The sequence below is a fragment of the Macaca thibetana genome, chromosome 5 (genome assembly GCF_024542745.1).
Source record: "Macaca thibetana thibetana isolate TM-01 chromosome 5, ASM2454274v1, whole genome shotgun sequence".
NCBI classification, from domain to species: Eukaryota; Metazoa; Chordata; class Mammalia; order Primates; family Cercopithecidae; genus Macaca; species Macaca thibetana.
Window position 1 is genome coordinate 81,119,509 of NC_065582.1, and position 23,660 is coordinate 81,143,168.

The 23,660-nt window shown below is 37.4% G+C and overlaps 1 protein-coding gene and 1 non-coding gene across 10 annotated transcripts in view; one reads left to right on the top strand and one right to left on the bottom strand.

The window, feature by feature from the left end:
* The window catches only part of SGMS2 (sphingomyelin synthase 2), a 90,793-nt gene that overhangs the window by 41,967 nt on the left and 25,166 nt on the right, over window positions 1–23,660 (bottom strand). For 2 of the 9 annotated variants that reach the window (XM_050791015.1, XM_050791019.1), the window contains exons 2-3: window positions 15,713–15,795; window positions 13,890–13,996 (exon numbers count right to left, since the gene is read on the bottom strand). The gene's annotated coding sequence lies outside the window, so the exon portion shown is untranslated. Of the gene's footprint in view, window positions 1–13,889; window positions 14,000–15,672; window positions 15,796–23,660 lie in introns of all 9 variants that reach the window. The other 7 variants (XM_050791020.1, XM_050791021.1, XM_050791023.1 and 4 more) reach the window with 6 other exon arrangements.
* LOC126955813 (U6 spliceosomal RNA) lies at window positions 6,037–6,141 on the top strand. Its single transcript, XR_007726106.1, has one exon. It is a non-coding gene; the product is annotated as a U6 spliceosomal RNA (small nuclear RNA).

Below are 23,660 nucleotides of genomic sequence, written 5' to 3' on the forward strand. Positions count from 1 at the left end.
ACTGTGGTGGGAACTGTGGGCAGGTGCTTTTACACAGCGACGTGATATTAAAATTCTACAGACTGAACTGAAATATTTCTACTGTGGCAATCGTAAATCATATACAAAACCACAATTAAAACTAATTTAACATGTGAAAAAGTCAGATACTCTATCAGGAACAGTTCATTATTATAGGTAAATAAACACAGCATAAGTATATAATTAATTTTAGATTAATAATATATACAATATAATTATGATTATTTATATAATCAAGGCTTTCATTTGAGGCCTTGATGCTCATCTTTGCACACTGTCAGTTTTTCATTTTCATATTCTTTTCATATCCCTCGTATATATATGAAGGCAAATGATTTCAGGAATCTAAACCCCGAGAAAACATGGGGAACAGAGAATAACTTTTGCTGTGATATCTACTTCTGCAGTGAGTAGAGAAACAGAAATAGAATATAAATCTGAGGTGAGCCAGAACTCATTTCTTTACTTCCTATTTGAAGCTGATTTCCCCTACACCTTCTCTGACAAATCACAGGCCAAAGAGTTCCTGTGACTAAATATCTCCCAATTACCAATAATATAGAACTTCCTACAGAATGTCTCACTGATAAATTAGCACACAAGCTTCTACCCTATTCTAATTCATGGATAAGGAACACTGGAAAGTTATTTTGAAACAAATCCCATTAAAATGTAATTTAAGCTATAATCAGAAAGGAGCATAAAAACTGCACTGAATTGCTGGTAGAATCATAAATTGGTACCATTCTTTTGAGAATATCTTTGTAAATATGTGATGAGCTTTAGAAATGCTTTTATATTTTGACACAGTAATTCTACTACTGTTCAGATTTTGAAATTGTGGATAAGTGATTCTGGATCTGTAAGACTAAAAAACCAGAACCACACTGTCCATCAAAATGGGACTAGTTGCATTATAAATAAATGTATATTATATAAATAAAATTGTGTTATATAAATTACATGGTTACTGGAAGGGTGATACTACATGGAACATTTACTTCACTTTTTATCTTTTTTTTTTGCTTTGAAAAAATAAGCAGCATGTTTTAATTTTGCTGCCTAAAAAGACAAAAGTTGTTCTTATTTTTTAAGAGAAGGGGTCTCAATCTGTCACCAAGGCTGGAGTGCAGTGGCACAATCATAGCTTACTGCAGCCTGTAACTCCTGGGCTCAAGAAATCCTCTTGCCTTAGCCTCCTGAGTAGCTGGTACTACAGGGTGCACAATACTATGCTTGGCTAAAATAATTATTCATTCAATAATATTTAGTGAGTGCCAACTACGTACTGGTCACTGTTCTAGGGATACAACAGTTTTAAAACAGTCACTTCCCTCATGGAGCTTGAATTCTGCTAATGTAAGACAACAGTAATTAAAGATTAAAAGTGCTACAAAGACAAAGCAGGATGGGACATTAAAGTAACAGGGTGACTATTCAAATTAGGCTCACCAGACTTATGAGAAACACTCAATTTAAAATTTTAAATGAAAAACCATTGTCAGAAAAAAAAATCAGTGCACCATCAAGTCAAAAGAACATCAGGAACATCAATGTTCCAACCTACTGAGATCCAATTACAGTAAATGCCCTCTAGAAACCTGTACTAATATAACTTTCTAAAACTAAAAAGATTCCTCTGAAAATGCTCCCATACTTACTCAATTATGGATTTTTACCTTTGAGTTCTTTTCCATTTATAATAGATCAAAATAGCATGTGTATAGTATTCTAATTACACTAGTCATAATGGACTTTTATTTAATTGATCATCCCAGTGCTGTTTTTTTAAGTAAGTGTTTAATGCATATTAGGCTTTTTAAAAAAGGCTAAAGATGCAATATTATAAGCAGAGGAAGATAAAAACAAAAGCATTATGTGGAGACATAAAAGTTAAAGCTATCAAATATCTAACAAGAATTCAGAATTTGACCTTCAGTGCAGACATTTTTCAATTTTATCTAAAGTAAATGGGACAGAAGCTACAGGTACAGAAAACTTTTAAAACTGTACCCTGGGTTGAATGAAAAACAGTGACCAAACTCAAGATATCAGTACTTGCCGGTTAAATATGTAGCAATTGTTAATACTATTGCTGATAGCCTAGAAGGTAAAGTAAATAAACAGACAGCCAACAAAGACAGAATTATTTATGTCCTCCTGTTCTGTGCAGAATTGGGTCCTAAGTGCTAAGGAAGGCAGCAGAAGAGAAGCTGGCTCCTGTCCTCAAGGCATTTTTGATTAGTAACTGCTTTCTCCCCCCTTCCCAAGCAGAAGTCACTTAAAAAGAACAATGAGAGATAAAAACTTTTACAGATTAGAAAACAGCCTGAAATAACATTTGAAGTTTAGTAAAACCATATGCCAGGTAGATGTAAAAGTGAAAAGAAAATCAAATGACGGAAATAAAATGGGAAAAAGACTGGTTATACATAACTTAACAGGAATTTTTAAAACGTCTAGGGTATATAAAAACTGAAAATAAATGCAAAAAATTAGCCAGGTATGGCGGCGGGCGCCTGTAGTCCCAGCTACTTGGGAGGCTGAGGCAGGAGAATGGCGTGAACCCGGGAGGCGGAGCTTGCAGTGAGTCGAGATTGCGCCACTGCACTCCAGCCTGGGCGACTGAGCGAGACTCCGTCTCAAAAACAAAACAAAACAAAACAAACAAACAAAAAAAAACCAAACCTGAAAATAAAATCAGAAAGAAGTAAAACAGTCTCTCTGTTAATAGCCTTTTAAAATGCCAAGCTCCACCTATCAGCAGTGAATAGAAAATCAGCCAAGTAGTTATCCTATTTGGTTTGGCACTGGTCTATCCATGGGAGTGAACTATGATCAAAACTGTTTTCTAAAGGGTGAAATGGGCTTAGAAAAACACAGGATGATTAAAATCGCTGTCTCTAAACCTGAACATAATGCCAAGAGGTAGTCAGGAAACATTACAAACTCAATGTTCAATTAGCATTAGGAAGCTAAAAGATGTAATTTTATAGTTAATCTTATTTCCATTAAATCTAATTGTCATTGATGACCCTATATAAATAAAAGTGCTTGCCTATAAATAATCACTTTAATTGCTTTTTAAAATATAAACATGCTATCAAATATTTATATTTAAAAATATCAAAGAATTATACTTCTTTGCTTCCCATGAAACAAAGAAACAGCCTAGAAAATGAGTTGTTTTTATTGTTTCTAAAATTATCTCTTACAGCATAATCTGCATCGGTAAGAATAGGACATTGGGAGCCCATTTCCAAAGCTTATACCAAACCAAACGAGACCAAAAATGACATTCTGGTTAATGTGCCTGGTTAAGATACCTTAGAGGCAATCTTAAAAATGGCAAAAGTGATTATGGGTTAATGGGGGGTATCTTTAAAGGAAAATAATGAATTCCATCTAAGAGTTCATAGCTCTAAGAACAAAGAAAAAGCAGATGCTTACAACTCATGTACCAAAACACACTTGCCATTTCCTTCCAGTCAGACACCTCCTCTTCCATTTCTTATCACAGTAAATGGTACCACCATCCAATCAGGTCTTCGGAGTAAATAAATGTTAGCTATTATCCAACTTCAAACTCCCGCCCCTGCTCACCTGAAAATCACTCCAAATCCTGTCCGTTTTAACCTCCCATCTATTTACCTCTGCTCTCTTTTCACAGACATCTCTTACTTACAGAGGACAGACGTAAGTCCAAACAAATCAACAGCCACAACAAATTTTAAATGGATTCAATCCATCCACTAACAAGACACATACAAGATTATTTTGTAAATAAAAGGCTGATAAAGTATTAGGAATAGCAGGCATTACTAGTACTTTTACAAGTAGAGTACAAAGTAAAAGTATTAAGAGAAAATAGATAATAGAGAACAGCTCACCAAGAAAATATAAAAAGATGGACATTCTTACACAAGGGAAAACTGACAGCTCCACAATCATGGTATTTAATGCAGCACTCCCTTCCTCTCTGCTTTTGTTCCTAATCTATTTCCTGCTTTACTGACCTCGTTAAAGACCTTAAACGGCTCCCTATGACCTAAAAGTCCATTGCTTATTTTGACTTAAGAAAAAATTCATAAAAAAAATCTCAAACACAATGAAAGTAGAAAATACTACAGTGAACCCCATTAGCTATAACAATTATCACAGGAAATCTTTTTTGTTTCTTAATCTGTCCTCTACTATGTATTTTTGGAAGCAATCTCAGAGACCATGTAATTTAATCTGTAAGATAGAGATTCTTTTTTTCCCAACATGACCCTAATGCCATTTTTACACCTAACAAAATTAACACAATTTCCTTAAAAAACAAATACCTAGTCAGGTCACCTTTATCCAATTACTTATTCTCAAGACTGCTTTTTAGATGGTGGCATGTCCTTCTGACATCTACTGTTTCTTAGCATTGCTTACAAGGCTTTTCATAATCTGGCCCCTACCTTCACTTCTAGCCTCGATTTTTGAAACTAGTTTCTTCTATTCCCTAAATCCTGCACTTCCACCATATTTACTGAATTTCTGTTCATTTCACATGCAATATCCCCTCTTATCAAGCTTTATGTATAATTTTTTTAGCGGCCTAAACTTCTTCCCAACCCCATCCACTTGCTTACACACTTGCCTCTCATGCTTCAGGTCTCAGCAGATGTCACATCTTCCAACAAACCTTTCCTGCTACAACTTCCTGGTATGTGCTACTGGACCTAGAAATGAACTTTCAAATACAGCACTTGCTACCCAGTTGGGTTACAAAACCCAGTGTTCCCTCTCCCCTAAATTCCTTTTTAAAAAGAAACACCAATTTATAACATTCTGCTTCTTAAGAAACCAACCTTCCCCTCTTGGGTGGTTTGTGCCCAACATGTTCATGGTATGGCTACTATTCTTTACGGCTACCTTTTGACCTATATTCATGCACGATTATACAAATCTCTTAAAAATGGTGTTCTGTAAGTGCAAATCAGACTTGTTCAAAGGCTGCCAATAGTAAGAAAATACACAAAATTACTTGAACATAATATTCAATAATCATAAAGCTTTCACATGTGAAACATATCCGGATGTGATAAAGACAGGTACAAAAAGGATAGTGGAAAAAGAAAATCCTAACTCCAAAATAGGGCTTCAGAATCCTACAGTTACAGGAGCAGAAAAAGGCTTCATTTTATTCTGAAAATGACAGCTTTTTTTTTTTTTTTGAGACAAAGTCTCACTCTGTCGCCCAGGCTGGAGTGCAGTGGCACGATCTCGGCTCACTGCAACCTCCTTCTCCCGGGTTCAAGCAATTCTTGTGCCTCAGCCTCCCGAGTAGCTAGGATTACAGGCGTCTACCATAATGCCCAGCTAATTTTTGTATTTTTGGTAGAGACAGGGTCTCACCATGTTGGCCAGGCTGGTCTCAAACTCCCGACCTCAGGTGATCCACCTGCCTCGGCCTTCCAAAGTGCTGGGATTACAGGCAAGAGCCACCGCACCTGGTTGGCAGCAACTTTAAGAACAAGAATGTACTCATCAAGGGCATTATTGCTCTTCAACAGATAATGGCCTAAATACACACTTTCTTTGCAGAGGTTTTTACTGATGTGCAATCAGAAACCTTAATTTGAAGATCGACAGTCAAAAAGAGTTTTCTAGGAAATGTTGGTTGACCACTTTGTGCAGCTTTCCTTACCTACAATAAAATCATGCAAAACTAAGTAAAAGTGAAAATGTCTCCAAGCCTTTAACAATCTAATTTATATTGCAAACCCAAGTGATTATTATATTGTGGCTTTGTTGTTATTTTAAGCTTTTATTTGGAAAAGTATTTAAAAATATACACTTTAAACAATTTCATCAACATTGTGATCATGCAAAGCTAATTGGGCTTTATCACTATTATGCTATATTCCTCTGCCAAAAATATATTTTTATTTCAGTTTAACAACACTAGATTGGAATATTTTCCAAGTGTTTAAAAATTTTGACCATGTATCCTATTAATGATTTAAATTTATATAGCCTGTGCTTGACTCGGCAGCACATATACTAAAATTGGAACGATACAGATATTAGCATGGCCCCCGCACAAGGGTAATAACACAAATTTGTGAAGTGTTCCATGTAAAAAAATAAAAAATAAATTTATATAGCCTAGACTTAAGAATAAGAGCTATAGCTAACACTCATAAGTACTTACTATTGCCCAAACACTATAGTTCTAAATGTTTTGGTTATCTTATTTAATCTTCCCCACAACTCTATGAGATTAAATATTATTACCCATATTTTACAGATGAGCACAGAGATATTAAGTGAATTGCCCAAGGTCACCAGCTAGTAAGCAGTGAAACCAGCATTTGGTACTTTGGTAGCTCTGACTCGGCAGGCTGTTCTACCCGTCCTTGGGAAAAGCATCATAAATGAGCACACACCTTCAGGGTGAATTCTTACAGCAAAGAAAAGGAAATGGGATAGCACAGCCCTGCTATGTCAGAAGAACCAACATCAAACATCAGTGGATTCTCATAGCAACATCTCTCCCGCTGCTTCCTCTTGACACACAGGAAAAATGTTCCAGAATCAACTGGGAAGACTGGCATTGCATTTATAAATGTAATTCCCAGGCTGGGTCAGTATCTCCTCCAACCTTTCCAATTACGTTCATTTCAGATATAGGGGACAGAAATGCTCCAGAAAAGAACTAGACCATACTTGGAGGAGGAGAGAAGGAGTAAACCCTTCATCTGTATTGTGAACTATGTCAAGAGCAGTATATTACAGTACAGAGAGTCTTGGGGAGACCATGTGCATATGTCTTTAGGCCTCCATCTCCTTTCAACTTGAGGAGCTCTGCTTTTCTTTCTATGTTAGAAGGGTTGCCCAAAATCTCATCTGAAATATGGGTTCCATGGCTAAAGAAGTTTAAAAACTGATAGTGCCATGACAAAGCCCTGGATCAGAAGTCAAGAGACCAGAATCTTTCTCTCAGTTTGGCCACAAACAAGTCATGATTAATCCTGGGTCGGTAATTTGCAATCTTGGGTTGTAGTTTTCTCAGTGTAACACCATTACTTTACAGATTTCTACGACTCTTGGCCATATAAAAATATATCATTATATAAAAAGAAAGAAATAAAAGATATGTTAGTGACCTCACCAAAGAAAGTTTAAAAAGGTAAATAAAAATCCCATGTCTCACAGAAAGAAAAGAAGTAGGGTAAGGTAATTTACTGATAAAGAATGTACTAACCATCATATGATCTAGTGCTCAGAACACCACCATGAGATTGGTCCCATCATATAAGAAATCAGTATTTCCCAAACACTTTTTTTTTTTTTTTTTTTGAGACAGAGCTTCGCTCTTGTTGCCCAGGTTGGAGTGCAATGGCTTGATCTCAGCTCACTGCAACCTCCGCTTCTCAGGTTCAAGTGATTCTCCTGCCTCAGCTTCCTGAGTAGCTAGGATTACAGGTGCATACCACCACACCCGGTTAATTTTTCTGTTTTTAGTAGAGACAGGGTTTTGCCATGTTAGCCAGGCTGGTCTCCAACTCCTAACCTCAGGTGATGCACCTGCCTCGGCCTCCCAAAGTGCTGGGATTACAGGTGTGAGCCACCATGCCCAGCCAAGAGTCTTTTTTTAACTTGGTATTTTTATTTAGCTTGATGCAGATAATTTGTGGATAACATATCCATATGAATTTACTATTAATAAATAACAAAAGTTTATTCAATAACCATGGCCCCTACAACATGCCCTTGCTAATCTCAGAAGCAAATTAAACACAGGTCAAGTGTACATTGTAACATCTTAGAATCCTAAAATCCAGGTTCTAACCTGACTCTGCCACTTGATGAGAATTAATGCAATCTCCCAGGTTCTTAGTTTCTTCTGTCCTACCCCTATCACATTCTCAAATAAGGGGCTATGCTAAATGATTGGCCATTGGCATATCATAGTTGATCTTATGCTTTTATTTCTTGTGGCAATCACACAGTTAGAATAAGCCACATGAAAAGGAAAATACATTCATGGAAGAATCACCCATTAGGTTCTAGTCACTACTTAAAGCATCTGAATGGAACAAGAGGAGACTATGGGGGTGCAGGGGAGGCTTCCACCAGGACTGAAACTAATTAAATAAGATCTTAATGAAGAGAGCTCCTGATTCAAGTTTATTAGAGAAGAAATAAGGCATTAAAGAGAATGAAAATATTTTTATAAAGTTGTAGGTAAAGGTCATATTCCCTAGAACAAGAGACGTTAATTAGAAGGTAAACAATGGAAAAGTTATTGGGCAAGCTCAGAGACCAACAGGAAAGAACAGAAAAAAGTATTATGCTTTATAATGCTAACTGACCATTATACAGATGCAGATTCAAAATTAGGAAATAATATAATACCAATTAGTATAAACTGGTTAGTATTTATAAATAGTTGGTGCTTTAAAAGGCCTTTTCCAAAATACCTAAAATTGAAATATAATAGTATCCCAAGTAATCTGAAATTGCATATTTTGATTTAAAGTTGGACTATAAATTCCATTAGCATTCATGTTTAAAGGTAGACAATTTACAGTATTAAGCTAGATGAGACCTCTATTGTAACAGATTAGCAATCCCAGATTGTATATTTTGTTCTGGGTTGCAGACTATTCCAGTTTTAACATCATACATGACATACACTCCTAAGCCAGATAGCTTTGAGAAAGCAGCTGATTATGTCTTAGAATTTTGTTAATTAAAACTATAAATTCCTATCTCAAATGCTTTTTGGAACAAGCAAATGTAAACAACATGAATTCTATCGAAGCTTTTTTATTTGAATCACTTGAGACATTATTTATGGCTGCTTTTGAAAATGTTATGTGTGTTCAGTGATATTTTACAAATAATGTTAATACAGTTTTCCACCAAGTAACATAAAGATATCTGATGAAAGATGGAGAATCTAAATTCATGTAAATTGTAATAAAATAGAAACACCTCTGGGCTCTTTATAAAATAAACCAAACTTAAATGCATTTTCCCCAAACCAACACACACTTACAGAAAGTTATTCAAGGCATAAGACTGCATATAAAACAGGGATTCTACCTTCAACATTAAATTCAGTGAAGCACTTTATATATTGTGACTTCAAGGAAAGCTGGGAAATGTTATAGTTCAATGGGCTTTCTCCTTTACTTTTTATAGAGATTGAAAAGTTAACCTTAAGTCATGAGGCCATTATGTTGGCAATAAATAAATCATTATATCATGTTATACACCTTATTATATACAATTTTTGTCAATTAAAAACACATATTTTAGGCCGGGCGCGGTTGATCAAGCCTGTAATCCCAGCGTTTTGGGAGGCTGAGATGGGCGGATCACAAGGTCAGGAGATCGAGACCATCCTGGCTAATATGGTAAAACCCCGTCTCTACTAAAAAATACAAAAAACTAGCCAGGTGTGGTGGCAGGTGCCTATAGTCCCAGCTACTCGGGAGGCTGAGGCAGGAGAATGGCATAAACCGGGAGGCGGAGCTTGCAATGAGCTGAGATCCGGCCACTCGGCCACTGCACTCCAGCCTGGGCAACAGAGCGAGACTCCATCTCCAAAACAAAACAAAACAAAACAAAACACAAAACACATATTTTAAAAGAAATCTTTATGGCTATTGAATAAAACGTCATGTACTTATGTTGTACAACTGACCAGAGTTTCTACCTAATTCAAATTAACTATTATGACCGGCTTTTGAGGCAACCCTGAGAGTCACTCCCCAATCCTTTTCATCCCTTTGACTTTCAGGCCAACTAATTCCTTGGGAAACACCACCATCTCTCAGTCAGCAAAGACAGAACCAGAGAGAGAGACTGCAAGTTCAGGAAGAAAGGTTCCAACTACTTTTACTCTCTGTTGCATCTCCTAATGTCATCACTTTCTCAGAGCAGGGTTTAGTCACTACTACAAAACACTGCTCAGGAACTGCAGAGCCACTAGCCTGGCATGTGGTGACACATTCCCAACACAATTCTCTAACATTCTGATTTCCTTTCCAAAAATAAATTCAAGCAAAATTAGAACTCTTAAAGATCAGATTGAGATTGAATGTCATTGGCTTTCTCCCCATACCTATGATCCTATACATCTCTTCAGCCCAGCACAGGGTTTTAAAGCTCACTGCTTACACAGGGCTATCTCCTCTGCCGGTTATGAGCTGCAAGGACAGAGTCCATGTCCTGTTTGTGTTGGTGTTCCTGGCCACTAGCCAAGAACTTGCAGCCCAGCCCTAGAATAGCAGCTGAATGAATGTGGCAGCCCACACACTCAAAGACACCAGAATTATCTTACCCTTTCCCAGAGAGCTTCAGGTACCTTTCTTTTCCTAAATGAGTCACTAATGTGTCTGTATAATTATGGTTTCCATATGTGACGCAGAGCCCCAAAATTTCATCTTACTGTGGTTTACTTTCTGTGATTGCATTTTTATTATAAAATATCTTATATAAAAAGGGGGATATAATAGAAGGGAAAAACAGTAAAGCAAAAACCCATATCTAGCTTCAGAGCATTACATATCCACTGGAAACCCTAAAGCAATGCTCCATGAGCGCACGGCCTTTCCACTGCATAGCCCTGAGGTCATTTTTTGATACATAATTCTCAAACTATGTAGTGCTGAAAGACCTTGAAGAGATTCCTTAAATGATTTATGGTTAAAATTTCTATGATTGCAGTCCTGGAAATCATAAAAGAATAAATATATCCTTGGAAAAGACCTCACTTCTCTTTTTCTTCATTTCTTCACAATTCAGCCCCCACCTCTCAAGGAACTATGTAAAGCATGGCGGGCAAGCTAATGCATCCCCAGAGTTTATGACAGATACTAGTTCTAGTGTTTCCCAAATACTAACATTAATACACACAACTACTGTATGGGGTACAATCGCCCCTAGCTGAGGTATGAGAAGTTAGAAATCTAACAAGTGACAGAGGTAGGATTTGAATGCATCTGAGTCCAGGCTCCTGGGTAACTATGCTATGTTGTGATTTTCTGGGATCTTGGGCTATTTTTACAATTAGAGATGTGACCTAAGGGCAATGGATTTCCATCCTGGTGAGTTCTTTTGGGGAGAGACTGCACTTCTCCCAGCCCTGTCCCCAACCCTTCCTCCTCATAGTTACCACGTAGGAGCAAGCAAACTATCCATGTTTGCCCAGTAAGGTGGCATTCTTTCAAACATTAGCTGGCCCCCCCTTATAACACACAGGCTAGAAGCTCTAGGTCACTTGACCTCAGAGCACGTGCAAATGTTTATCAGGCTACCCAGTGACTTATAGAGGAGGCATTTCCTGGAAACATCGTGGTTAGACATTTCATTCAGTGAGGTGTTCAGAGCATCTGAATCACTTTTGTTGCCTAGTAACTTGTTTGTGTTTGGCAGGATGAAGACAACTCAGGCACAGATACAGTCAGACACAAGGCAGGTATCTATTCAGCACAACATCCTCCCAACACTAGACTGCTGATTTAGTGCTTAAACTTGACACTGTTCTTTCCACTTTCTCACTGTTGGTAGAGGCCCCTTCAGTCATTCTCTTTAAGTCAGGAGCATTCAAAAGGCACTATGCTGTACAGAGAATCAACAGATCCTTTGTAGCTGAAATATAGGCTACTCTTTTTCCTATAGAGTTTTGAAAAAAAAAAACTTTTAAGACAAAGCTAATTACAGGGTTCTTACGTATAAAAGGGAAAGGAGTTACATGGTATCATGGAAATTACTTGTCATCCCTAAAAGAATTAGTTCTCCCACATATTCACATATCTGTCCCTTTTTTTGATAACAAGAATTGATTACCACAATATAAGTAGCTTCAGAATCAAGGAGGTTCACCCTCCAATACCGTCGTGAATACAAATATATAGCAAAGCTGGCTAAAGTCACTTTACTAACCTTCATCTTCAAATTTAAGTTAGCATGTGTGCCTGGGTTACTCTAAGAGCCAAAAGTCTAGAACAAATCACTCTGGGCTTGCATTCCATTATACATTCTCTGACAGTCATGGCTTTTCCTCTATTATTTTATGTCTCCGCTACTTTCTCATCATTTCTATGCATTAAATATTCAGAGGAGGAAAAGTGGTTTTAAAAAAGCTGCCCCGCCACCGCCCCAATACTGGGGTTTCTGTTGTTCTTTCATTTTTGCTCTTCTTGTCAGAGGACATGCCCGCTATAGAAACAAGAAAATAAGATGTAGGGTGTGCTTAAATGTTACTCCTAATCTTAGTGGGAAAGTCCTGAGTTCTAGGTTTATTTAATGTTTATGGACAGGAGGACACAAAAATTGTTTAGAAAATTTTATTTTTTCTTCCTTTCATCCAATAATATTCATCCTAACCTTGGGGTTTCAGTATGCCTGATATTCATAAGTACTATTAAAAATCAAATAGATATGAATTACTTCACTTTAACAACTATAAAATGGGTATGAGTTTACTTAGCAAAGGTTTTCAACTTAAGCATATGTTAATTCTTTATCTCCTCCAAAATATTTTTCTTTTAGAAAGGCATATTTAAGGAAAAAAATCTTTCCATATTAAAAAATTCTTGAATTCCACCAGACAAAGTCCAGAACCGACGTAAGAAAAGAATACTCTCATTATCTAGAACTGGCTAACTGTAGACTGCAATTACTAGTGGCAAGAAATAAGGGGGTTGAATCACTCTCCAAAATATTTCCAAGTCCTCAACCACATCTCTCAAGCAAGTTTTCCCACTCTGGGGTTCGTAGTTGATAGGTGGACCTCCTGAAGCCCTGTAAAATGTTTTGGCTCATGCACATAACCGGAAGTAGAAAGCTTTCTATTCTTCAGATTCTCAAAATCGAGTCTAGGTCTTGGGAAATCAAATTGCCAGCAGATAACTGAGGATTTAACCTCTTGAATTTGTTGCTGACTACCTGCTTAATATAAATTTCAGTAACATAAAAGAAGAATGTTTGTTCCCGTGCTGTAACTGAAGATTTCTAATAATTAAAGAGCAGTAGAGCCCCATCTATGACAGCAGCCAGTTTACTGCACTTGTATAACCTGCGAGCTAAATTACCACTAATTGTCTCATCTTTTGAAAATGTATTTAAGCTTCATTAGACACGTGAATGTCTGTTATAGCCAGGTGAAGGAGACCGACCTAGTCCCTAGCCTCACAAAGCTTGCAGTCTAGTTGGAGAAACAAACAAATCATTATCACACAGGGAAATAAATGTTTAGATAATTGAAAATTCAAGATGCTATAAGAACACATTGCCAAGGCACCCAACCCAGTCTGGCATTTAAGCTATGAGAATTGGCAAAATATCCAGACGCGGATGACAGCAGGTACTCTCACAGGTTTCTAGCAGACATGTAATAAGAAAACCTTGGCCAGGCGTGGTGGCTCATGCCTGTAATCCCAGCACTTTGGGAGGCCAAGGCAGGCAGATCACCTGAGGTCAGGAGTTCAAACCAGCCTGGCCAACATGGCGAAACCCCATCTTTACTAAAAATACAAAAATTAGCTGGGCACAGTGGTGGGTGCCTGTAATCCCAGCTATTTGGGAGGCTGAGGCAGGAGAATTGCTTAAACCCAGAAGGCAAAGATTGCAGTGAGCTGAGATTGTGCCACTGTATTCCAGCCTAGGCAACAGAGAGAGGCTCCGCCTCAAAAAAAAAAAAAAAAAAAAAAAAAAAAAAAAAAAGAAAAAAGAAAAGAAAACTTTCCTCTCAGAGAGGCAATTTAATGATATCTATTAAAAGTACACATATACCTTATGACCTGCAATTCTACTTTACAAGTTTATATAGATATATTGCCTACATGCAAAATAACCTACATACAGTTACTTACTGTAGTATTGTTTAAGAGCAAACGTTGGCCACAACCCGAATGTTGTCCATCAATAGATCGCTATTTTAACTGTGGAACATCCATAAATGGACTCTGTTATTCTGTAACTGCTTTAAAAAAAGAATGAGGAAAGTGTCTTAGTACTCGCTTATTAAATCCTCCTCCATATATTGTAAGGAAAAAAAGCATACATTGCAGAGAAATATAGTATGCTATCTTTTATGTTATGAAGGGGTCTTTATGCATAAAGAAATTCGAAGGATGCATTAGACATTGACAGAGGCTGAGAGGATGGTGGGGGCAGAATTTGGGCAGACCCTGAATGCAAAATGTACGAAAATGGTATACTTAAAAAGTAATCCTTACATCAAGTGTGTGGGACATTGAAAAGGAAAAAAAAAAAAGTAATCCTTTATTTTTCAAGCCCAAGTTATATCAACCCAGCACATTTTTTTTTGTTGTTTATTATTTTAACACGCTTTTAAAATTCTGCAGTGATTAAATTAGAACATAAGACTGCTTTATTTTCCAAATCAGGGTTCCACTCTCTCCTTTCCTGCCTGTGTCCATCTGCCATCCTGAAGGGGGTTTCCCCGGAATACCTGAGAGTGAGGCAAGTCCTCGGTGTCTCCCTGCTCTGGTTTGTTGACTGAGGATATTCAAGAGATTTTTTAAAGCTCATGAAAGAATTTTGTTTTGTTCACTGCCTCATTTGCAACACTGAAAAGAATGCCTGGCGCACAGAAAGTGTTCAGTAAGTATTTGTGGAATAAATGAATTCTTTTCTTCACTCAGCTTCAATGAGACAGACACCACCACCAGACAAAGGGAAAGATATCAAAACGGTGTCAAATATTTGGAAATAGCTGCCATTCCTAGTACCAGCTCAAAACAGGCATTCTAACCTTAGCAACATTCCTAGAATTATTGTGAACTTCACAGAAGACAAATAATGTTAGAGAATACTGTGCTCAATAATACTAACTACCCACAAATATTTATTTTAAATAATTTGGGATTACACGGCCCTGGTGTCTATCTTAGGGTAAAAATCTTTTTAGGCAACCACCACACTAAACAGCAATGATAAAAAGTAAAAAAAACCAAAACAGCTATCATCAGGGTCAAATGAACCCTAGTCTTCAGGTGCCCAGAGATATAGCAAGAAAAGAGAAAATCTTTTGTACCGAAAAATGCAAATATTTTTATTTTCAATAATAAAATTATACTTGAAATAAAATTAAAAGTACTCTAGGCAGTGAATTGAGTTGTACTGCTTCAACCACAGCAAGCAAAGCCTCTTCCTCCTCAGTGGGCACAGAATGGGTATAACTACCACAGCTCTTTAATTTTGGTTTAGATAACTATAAAAAACGGAATAACTTTGCTAGTAATTTCAGTACTGTTGCTAAAAGGTGCATGGCTGGCTGATATTTCTTTGAAGATTTTCTGTTTTCTTAAGGCGTGGTTGAGAGAGTTGATTGAGTGCTCTCTTTTGGCAGTAATGCAAACAGGTTAGGAAGTTTTGGGGTTACCTCTATTTCTCTGGCTGTCATTTAAAACGGCAATCCAAGACTGAGAAAACATCCATTCACCTGAAAGAGCTTGAAATTTAAGACTGTCCTGAGGATAAAATTAAAATTCTCAGAGTTAAGACATTTATGAAATGTCTTAACCAGAGAAGGGAAGATAGCAGCAAAGCTGCAGGATAACTGATAGACAGCCAATCTTCAGCTGATGCAAGTTAGACTCATGCTATAGCAGCAGGAAGCACCAAACCTACCAAACCTACTGTTTCCAGATGGTAGCACAGTAATTCCCACCTTGGTCCTTGCAGCAGTCAACACTCCCAGTCTCTGGCAGATCCTTTCGGAGCAGAGTGTTATAGGGCCACAGGATGACAGCTCTAGGGGAAGGAAAAGTCAGAGATTAAATGAGAATGAGGCTTTGATGCTATGTTTTGCTAGTTTTCTGGGGGAGGAGGTGAAATGAAGAGCCCTCTGATGCTACCCTCCTAGAGCTCTCCAATACTGACCCTCCAGGAGAGTTGCCAGGAAAATACTGGCTCTGATAGGTACTGACATTTCAGGACAAGAACAACTACTCAGCCATTCATTCCACTAATATTTGCCACCTGCCAGCCCCTATTTAAAGTTGGAGTAGCGCGGGCAGGCAGATTCCCTTCCCTCCTGATGTTCATGTTCTAACACAGGAACACACAGATAAACAAGACCAGTCAATGCCGCTCAAAAAAGTCAGAGTCAGGGCAAGGCTGGTGTGGTTGATGTAGAGCAAGCGGTCAGGGAAGCCTTTCTGAGGAGATATTTAAGACTTAATAAGGGTTGAGGACGGGGCGGGGGCAGCTGCAAAAGAAGAGTAAGCCAGGCAGAGGGAGCAGCTCATCCAAAGGCCCTGAGGCAGGAATGAGCCAGGAAGGTTTAAAAAGAACAGAAAGGCAAGCATGGCTAGAGTATTGTGAACTAGGCATAGAGAAGGGAAAAAGAGTGCAGAGGGCTTTATAGGACAGTAGAAGGACTATGTACATAAAGGGCAAACTAAGTGTCACAGAAACTTAGGTTGATGTGCTGTGCATAATCTGCCACCTACTAAATGGTAGAAGATTTGCTTTGAAATACATACAGTTGCTGCAGTCTTTCAACGGATTTTTAAGTAGCTGAAATTTGCCCTGTGGATGGAAGCAAAATATAGGCCACTGGCCAGAGGTCTCCAGTTCATAGAACCACAATATGAATATCCAAAGAATACAGCCTGAGACTACCCAACAGTGCATATATGCATATGATTTGGTAGTGCATATATATATATCTTTTAACTACCTAACAAATTTCATTAAAATCTATGTTTAACAACTGCAGGACGTACACTCATCTGCAACCAGAAATTGATTTTTAGTTGAGATCCCATCTTAATCAAAAATACTCAACTCTTGGAAGAAACTCAAGAACAAATGTGTCACTCTTAGGTATATACTCAAGAAAAATGAAAACACCAGTCCAAGCAAAAACTGTACACAAATATTCATAACAGCATTATTCATAATGGCCCCAAAGTGGAAACAACCCAAATGTCCATCAACTATTAAATGGATAAGCAAAATGTGGCAATCCCATATAATATTACTGAGCAATGGAAAGGAATAAAGAGTGATACACACTATAGCACGAATGAGTCCTGACAACATTATTCTAAGTGAAAGAAGCCAGTCACAAAGACCACATGTTATATGATCCCATTTACATGAAATGTGCAGAATAGGCAAATCCATAAAGACAGATTTGTGGTTGCCAAGGGCTGGGGGACGAAGAGAAGGGAAAGTGAATGCTAATGGGTATAGGGTTTCTTTTTGGAGTGCCGTAAATATTCTAGAATTAAATAGTGGGGTTAGTTGCACAACTCTGAATATACCAAAAACTACTGATTTGTACAATTTGAAAAGGCCAGTTTTATGGTATGTGAATTATATCTCAGTAAAACTGTTGTAAAAATAGAAGAACAAAAGAATATCTGAAATGCTGTGAACAGATGAAATAAACTTCAAGTGGCCCAAAATGCTATATTCCAGTAAGCATTACTAGACCCTATTAAAAGGGATAAGCAGTTTACACTTCAGATACTGTATACTACACTCCCTGTGGGACATGTTTATCCCTCTGGAAAGATCACCTGATCCTTGGAGGATGTTTTTCTTGTTTCACTTGGAACCTTTCTCCAGTTATTACCCTCTCTCAACTCCACCTACCATCCCCACTCACTCTATGCAAACGAAATTAAAGCAGATAGTTGCTTTTGTGCTCTAACTCAAGTCTGTGGACAATTACAATTGTTTAGGGCATGGTATTAATGATATTTCTAATATGGTCAGCTTATAGATTTTATTCAGTTACACAGCCAAACCTAGCACTTTTCATCTAGTCAAGCTGAAAATGTGTGCTCTTGTCAAAAAGGAGAATGGGCAAAAGGGTAGATACTGGAATGCAAAACAAATTCAAGCTTACTACTCTAAAATCCCTTTCTGTATACATCTTAACATGGTGTTACATTAAGACTACATTCATTTTAAATAGTATCTTACAAGTTCATGATTTATTTTAAAGTATATGTAGAATATATAATTTCACAAAGGAATAAAGTAAATTATATAACAGCAGCAAAATACTACTGTGAGACGATTAACGTAGAATCAGAGAGGCAGGTAAACACAGAGAGAGGTTCTTGATGACAAGGTGTAGTGGAAGAGGGAACACTATCTCCTGGGACTGAATATTGTTCTACCTGCTCCCTGTAGCGAATCACTGCAGAGGCAGCAAAGTTTGATGTTTATGAACAAGGATTCTGAAGGCCGACTCCACACTTAGCATGACTCCACGATTAAGTATTGTGGCTCCAGGCATGATACTTAATTTCTCTGAGACTTAGTTCCCTCATCTATAAATAGTACTAACTTAACAACGTCCTTAAAAGGATCAAAGGTTATATAAAAACAAATAATAGATCTAAAGGGAGAGACAGACGGCAATACAATAATAGTAGAGGACTTCACCCCACTTTTGGCAATGGACAGATCATCCACGCAGAAAATCAGTAAAAAAACATTGGAATTAAACTATACTGTAGACCAAATGGACCTATAACAGACATTTACACAACATTTCATCCAACAGCTATAGAATACACATTCTTCTCAGCAGCACATGGAACATTCTCCAGAATGGACTATATCTTAGGCCACAAAACAAGTCTCCACAAATTCAAAAATGTCACTATCAAATCAAAGTGTCTTTTCTGAATCCAATGGAATAAAACTAAAAATCAATAACAAGAACAACTTTGGAAACTGTGCAAATGTATGGAAATTAAACAACATGCTCCTGAACAATCAATGAAGAAATTAAGAAGGAAATTTAAACATTTCTCGAAATAAATGAAAACAGAAACACAACATACCAGAACCTATCAGATATAGCAAAAGCAGTACTGAGGAAATCTTATAGCACCATATGCCCACATCGAAAACATAGAAAGACTCCAAATAAATAACCTAATGGTGTACACTTCAAGGAACCAAAAAAGAACAAATCCAAAACTAGTAGAAGGAAATAATAAAGATCAAAGCAGAAATAAATGGAGAAAAAAAGAATCGAAGGAGTTAATACTAATAAAGAGATCAGAAAGAGCACCTGGTATACAATAAGCATTAGATGTATTTGTTAAATGATTAAAATAGAGTATACTAGTTAAATCTTGCAAAATGACTAAAACTGTGCTGCATATTTGCCTCTCAACTCCTTTGTAGTTACAGGGGAAGAAATTTTCCAAACTCAGAGACAGAAAATGCATGTATCTCCATATGTGTTAGGAGGAAGGCAAGTGGGAACCATATTTTGTTCCTCAGGAGAAAAAAGAAAGCATTTGACACTTAGCTTTAATATGGCCTGTAAACAAGAGGCAATGAGCAATACTGCAGACCAGGGAAGACCACCATATGATGTCACTTGATAGTTTTTCACTGCATTTCTCAATAAATCCCAAGGCATAACTCTCTAGAATTTCTGTAGTAGGAAGACAAGGCAATGTGATACAAATATACAACTCTGATGGTCGGCTCACAACTGCACCAGAAATCTCCAATCCATCTTTTACTTCCATTTCCCTCTGCCATGCTTCTGATAACCAGAGCTGAGGAGGAGACAGTTCCAGATCTCTGAAACAAATTCTCCAACATTAGGAGATGGCCAAAATATAGCCACATAAAAACACTAAGTAACCTGATGCATTGAAAAGCAACTCCCCCAGAAGCATGTTTTTAAGTTTAATGGACTTCAGAGTCATTGTCTGGCTAAAGAACAGCTATAATCATCTCAGGGGATTAAAGAACTTGGAAGAATATTCCTATTAGTCATAGTCATTTCAGGCTCCAACTAACAGTTAAACACAGAACTTTCATGAATTACAAAAGCTATTATGCTTAAGCCATGTTTTACTGTAAATTGGACAGTAGATAACTTTTCTTTAAATGATTAGTTATACGGTGCAAACCTTAGCTAGAAAACGACCTGTGTTTCTTCAGATAGTCCCATATTGTACATGGAAGACATGATAAAGTTGAATTTCCACAGCTATTACACCGTCCTGTGACTAAGCTGATGTCCCAGTGATTTATCAGCCTTTTTCACTCCATCTGGCAAAGTATGTTGTTCTTAAGGCTATTTAATTATGTTTTCTTCAGACAAAAATGGTACTAATCTTATAGTGGTTAATCAACTATAGCAATGTATTTTCATTTGCATACCTAGGGAGTATTGCTAAAGAGAGTAGAAAATAGATTAATTCCCTTGCGGTTCATGTACACTAAATGTAGCATTCTGTAAGGAAAGAGAGCAAGAGATGGCATTTATAACTAACTCCTGTGCGTTCTTGGAGAAGCCTTTTTTGACCCTCCCAGACCGCATTTTGTTTCCTTTCCCTTGCTCCACGTTACTCTCTGCTTTTTCTCTGACATAACAGCTTGCTAACTGTAACTTTGGTCAATTATTTGTAGAGATTTACTTGTCTCTTTCCAGTCAGACTGCAAGCTCTGTGAGGGAAGGGATCATATGTGTCAGATTCTCTGCTGTCTTTCTGGCACAGAATTGAGGGTTATAAATATTTGTTCACTGACTAACTCCCACTTTATAAGATAAGCTGTGTTCCTAAAGAATCACATGTCAGTTCCTCTCAAGATAAGGAAGTCACTGAAGTAATCTTATAAGGGGAGTAAGGAGAGGGAGTAAGTCCCACTAATACCATTTAATATTATGAAACAGTGACCCACAAGTTTGAACTCTGAAAATTACAGAAGCAGAGTCCATGGATATGGCTATGGCAGATGTGACTGAGGGGGAGGGAGAAAAGGAGTGGGGAGGAATGACCCACTAATTTAGATGGGTGCTTTCAGAGTGAAAGTTTATTATAAGAGCTCAAATAGTGTTTTCTAATTATAGACTGTTAAATTTAAAATACATTGAAAGGCCACTCTGTACTTCTCTCTGCCCAATGCAGACTGAATTAAAATATCCAAGAAACAGGACTTTTTTTTAAGCCCAGAAACGCTGACACACCTATTAAAAAGTTCTGTCTCATAAGGACTGCTTTCTACAGTTTCTGTTAGGTCTTCCATGGCTCAGACAATTGGCAATCTTGTTCTTTCTTTCATGACACAAAGTTGTTATATCCAAACAATTAACCTCCTAAGGTTAAAGTCATGAGCAATGACAAGAAGGTCATATGGTATCACAACAGTGAAAATTAAATAATTTTAAACAAATGCCTTCAAACCTTCTGCAATAAAAGAAAATAAACTCTTACACTTTAACATTTAAGGTGAGAAAGTGTTTAACCTTACTAGTGAGCAAAGAACTCAAAGAAGTGAGATAGCATTTTTCTACATATTAAATTGGCTCTTTAAAATACCAACATAAAATTACTAAGCTGTTCTCCAGGGCTATTATAAAATATATTTCTTATATTCTATAAACCTCCTAAGAATGTGAACAAAGATTTAGCTCTGAGCATATTAACCATGACATTGCCGATAACAGTAAAAAAAAAAAAAAAAAAAAAAATGAGAAACAAGTGTCCAATAATAAGGGACTGTTAAAAACAACATGGTGGGTAGATACAATGGAAGAATGAAATGCTCCTATCACAGTTAGTGGGGAATGACAAGAGGTTCACTATATATTCATGGGTACAAAACAATGATATGTGTATGATCCTATTTCTCCTGTTTTTACAAGTTGCATGTGTAAACATAAACGTGACTAGAAAGACAATGCAAAATGCTAACAGATAATAGATTTCTAGATGACTTAAATTTTTCTTTTGCTTATCCAGGCATAACATTTCCTAAAATAAACATGAGTTGCTATTATAATTAGAAAGTTAAAGAGAAAAGATGACACGAAAACTCCCAAAACACATTTCCAAATAGCTACCATAGTCACATTCTCTTTTAAAAAATTATTATGACTTGGGAGGCTGAGGTGGGTGGATCACAAGGTCACGAGATCGAGACCATCCTGGCTAACACGGTGAAACCCCGTCTACTAAAAATACGAAAAAAAATTAGCTGGGTGTGGTGGCAGGCACCTATAGTCCTAGCTCCTCGGGAGGCTGAGGCAGGAGAATGGCGTGAACTTGGGAGGCGGAGCTTGCAGTGAGCCGAGATCATGCCACTGCACTCCAGCCTGGGCGACAAAGTGAGACTCCATCTCAAAAAAAAAAAAAAATTTTATGACAAGCACATTGTTTCATATCATTATGCTCTGGGGATAAAAACGGTACACCTCATTTTTCATTTTGGTCAGTCTGTGTGTGGGGCAAGCAAATAAAGACATTCGGTCTAGAATCTTAAAAGTTTTCCTTTTAGCAAGATGCCATTTGTGGTGATGTACCACCAAGTAGCAAAGAGGTCAGCCTCTCCAGTTAAATATAGCCTAATTACATAGTTGATAAAAATAAAGGAAAATGCACATATTTACTATGATTACCACTCATGCTCAAAGAAAATCCTGTCTTTGAAATAGAAATGAAACCAAAAGTAAAAATAAAACAAGAAACTTAATTCATAAATGTGAATTAAGATAGAAGCAAATTTGGGAGGGGGTTATTATAGAGAAGCTGCCCTCTGCTCAGGGAGACAGGACATTTGCTGGGAGGCAGAAAAACTCACCAGGATATACAGAAGTGTTATTATCAAAACTGTAAGGATCCTGTAGAATATACACCTGAGTAGGTTAACAGAATGAGCAGAATGGCTATACCTGAGTACTTTAGCCAGAGCTAAGTTTATGTTAACTATCCAAGTTAGGCAGTGCCCTTCAGCTTTCTAGCCATCCAAGTCTCTCATTGACTGGATGGTAGTTACTTGGATTACCTGATTGGCAATCCATGTCCTCTAGTTTTTATTTTCCTCTATCCTAATCTTTTGTTGCCCTTGTTCTTAAGATTTCTAAGAGGTTGCTTACTCTAGCCTCCTCCATAGTTAGCAGTTTGCTTCTCTTGTGAGAAACTTGTTTGAAAGATGAATCATTTGCACTTGTCATAACTCTTACAAAGACTTCCACCAGGTGTACCATGAGCATGGCATGCACCACAGACTTCCACACCGTGCAGGCTTCCAACATTCCTTCCAAGCAATCAAAAAGCAAGTTGCATATTAGCATATTTATATAAACCCCTATTTCACAAAGCAAAGTTTTTTCAAGTCTTCTTTTAAGTCTTGGAGGGAGGATGACATGTAGAGATAACAAAACGGGAGCTAAGAAATTAAATATTCAGGAGTTATTTGGTGATGTCCATATAAAAGAGAGTATTAAAATACTGCAATCACTGGAGCGAGAGAAGAAGAAAGTGAAATGGGGGGTATACTTGTAGAATGTTTTGCAACTGAATCTTGAGCAACATAAAGGAAAATAAAGCAAAGCCCCCAGAAGCTGGGAACATGAACGCATTTGGATGAGCATCGAGGTGGAAATCAGAGGACCTGCCAGTGGAACCTCAGAAACCACCCAAGCTCTCTCTAATGGGCTGTCACAAAATGGGATGGTGATGCTGACCATGTAAATAGGGCAGCCACAGGCTTTTACCTCAGACTTCTAAGTCACGCAAGGTCAGACGCTACACCTCAGGTACTACAGGAAGGGAAAGTGAAAGGAGTGAATGTTACTAATGTCATTTTCAGTGATCACACCACTCTTCCTGGGCTAGATA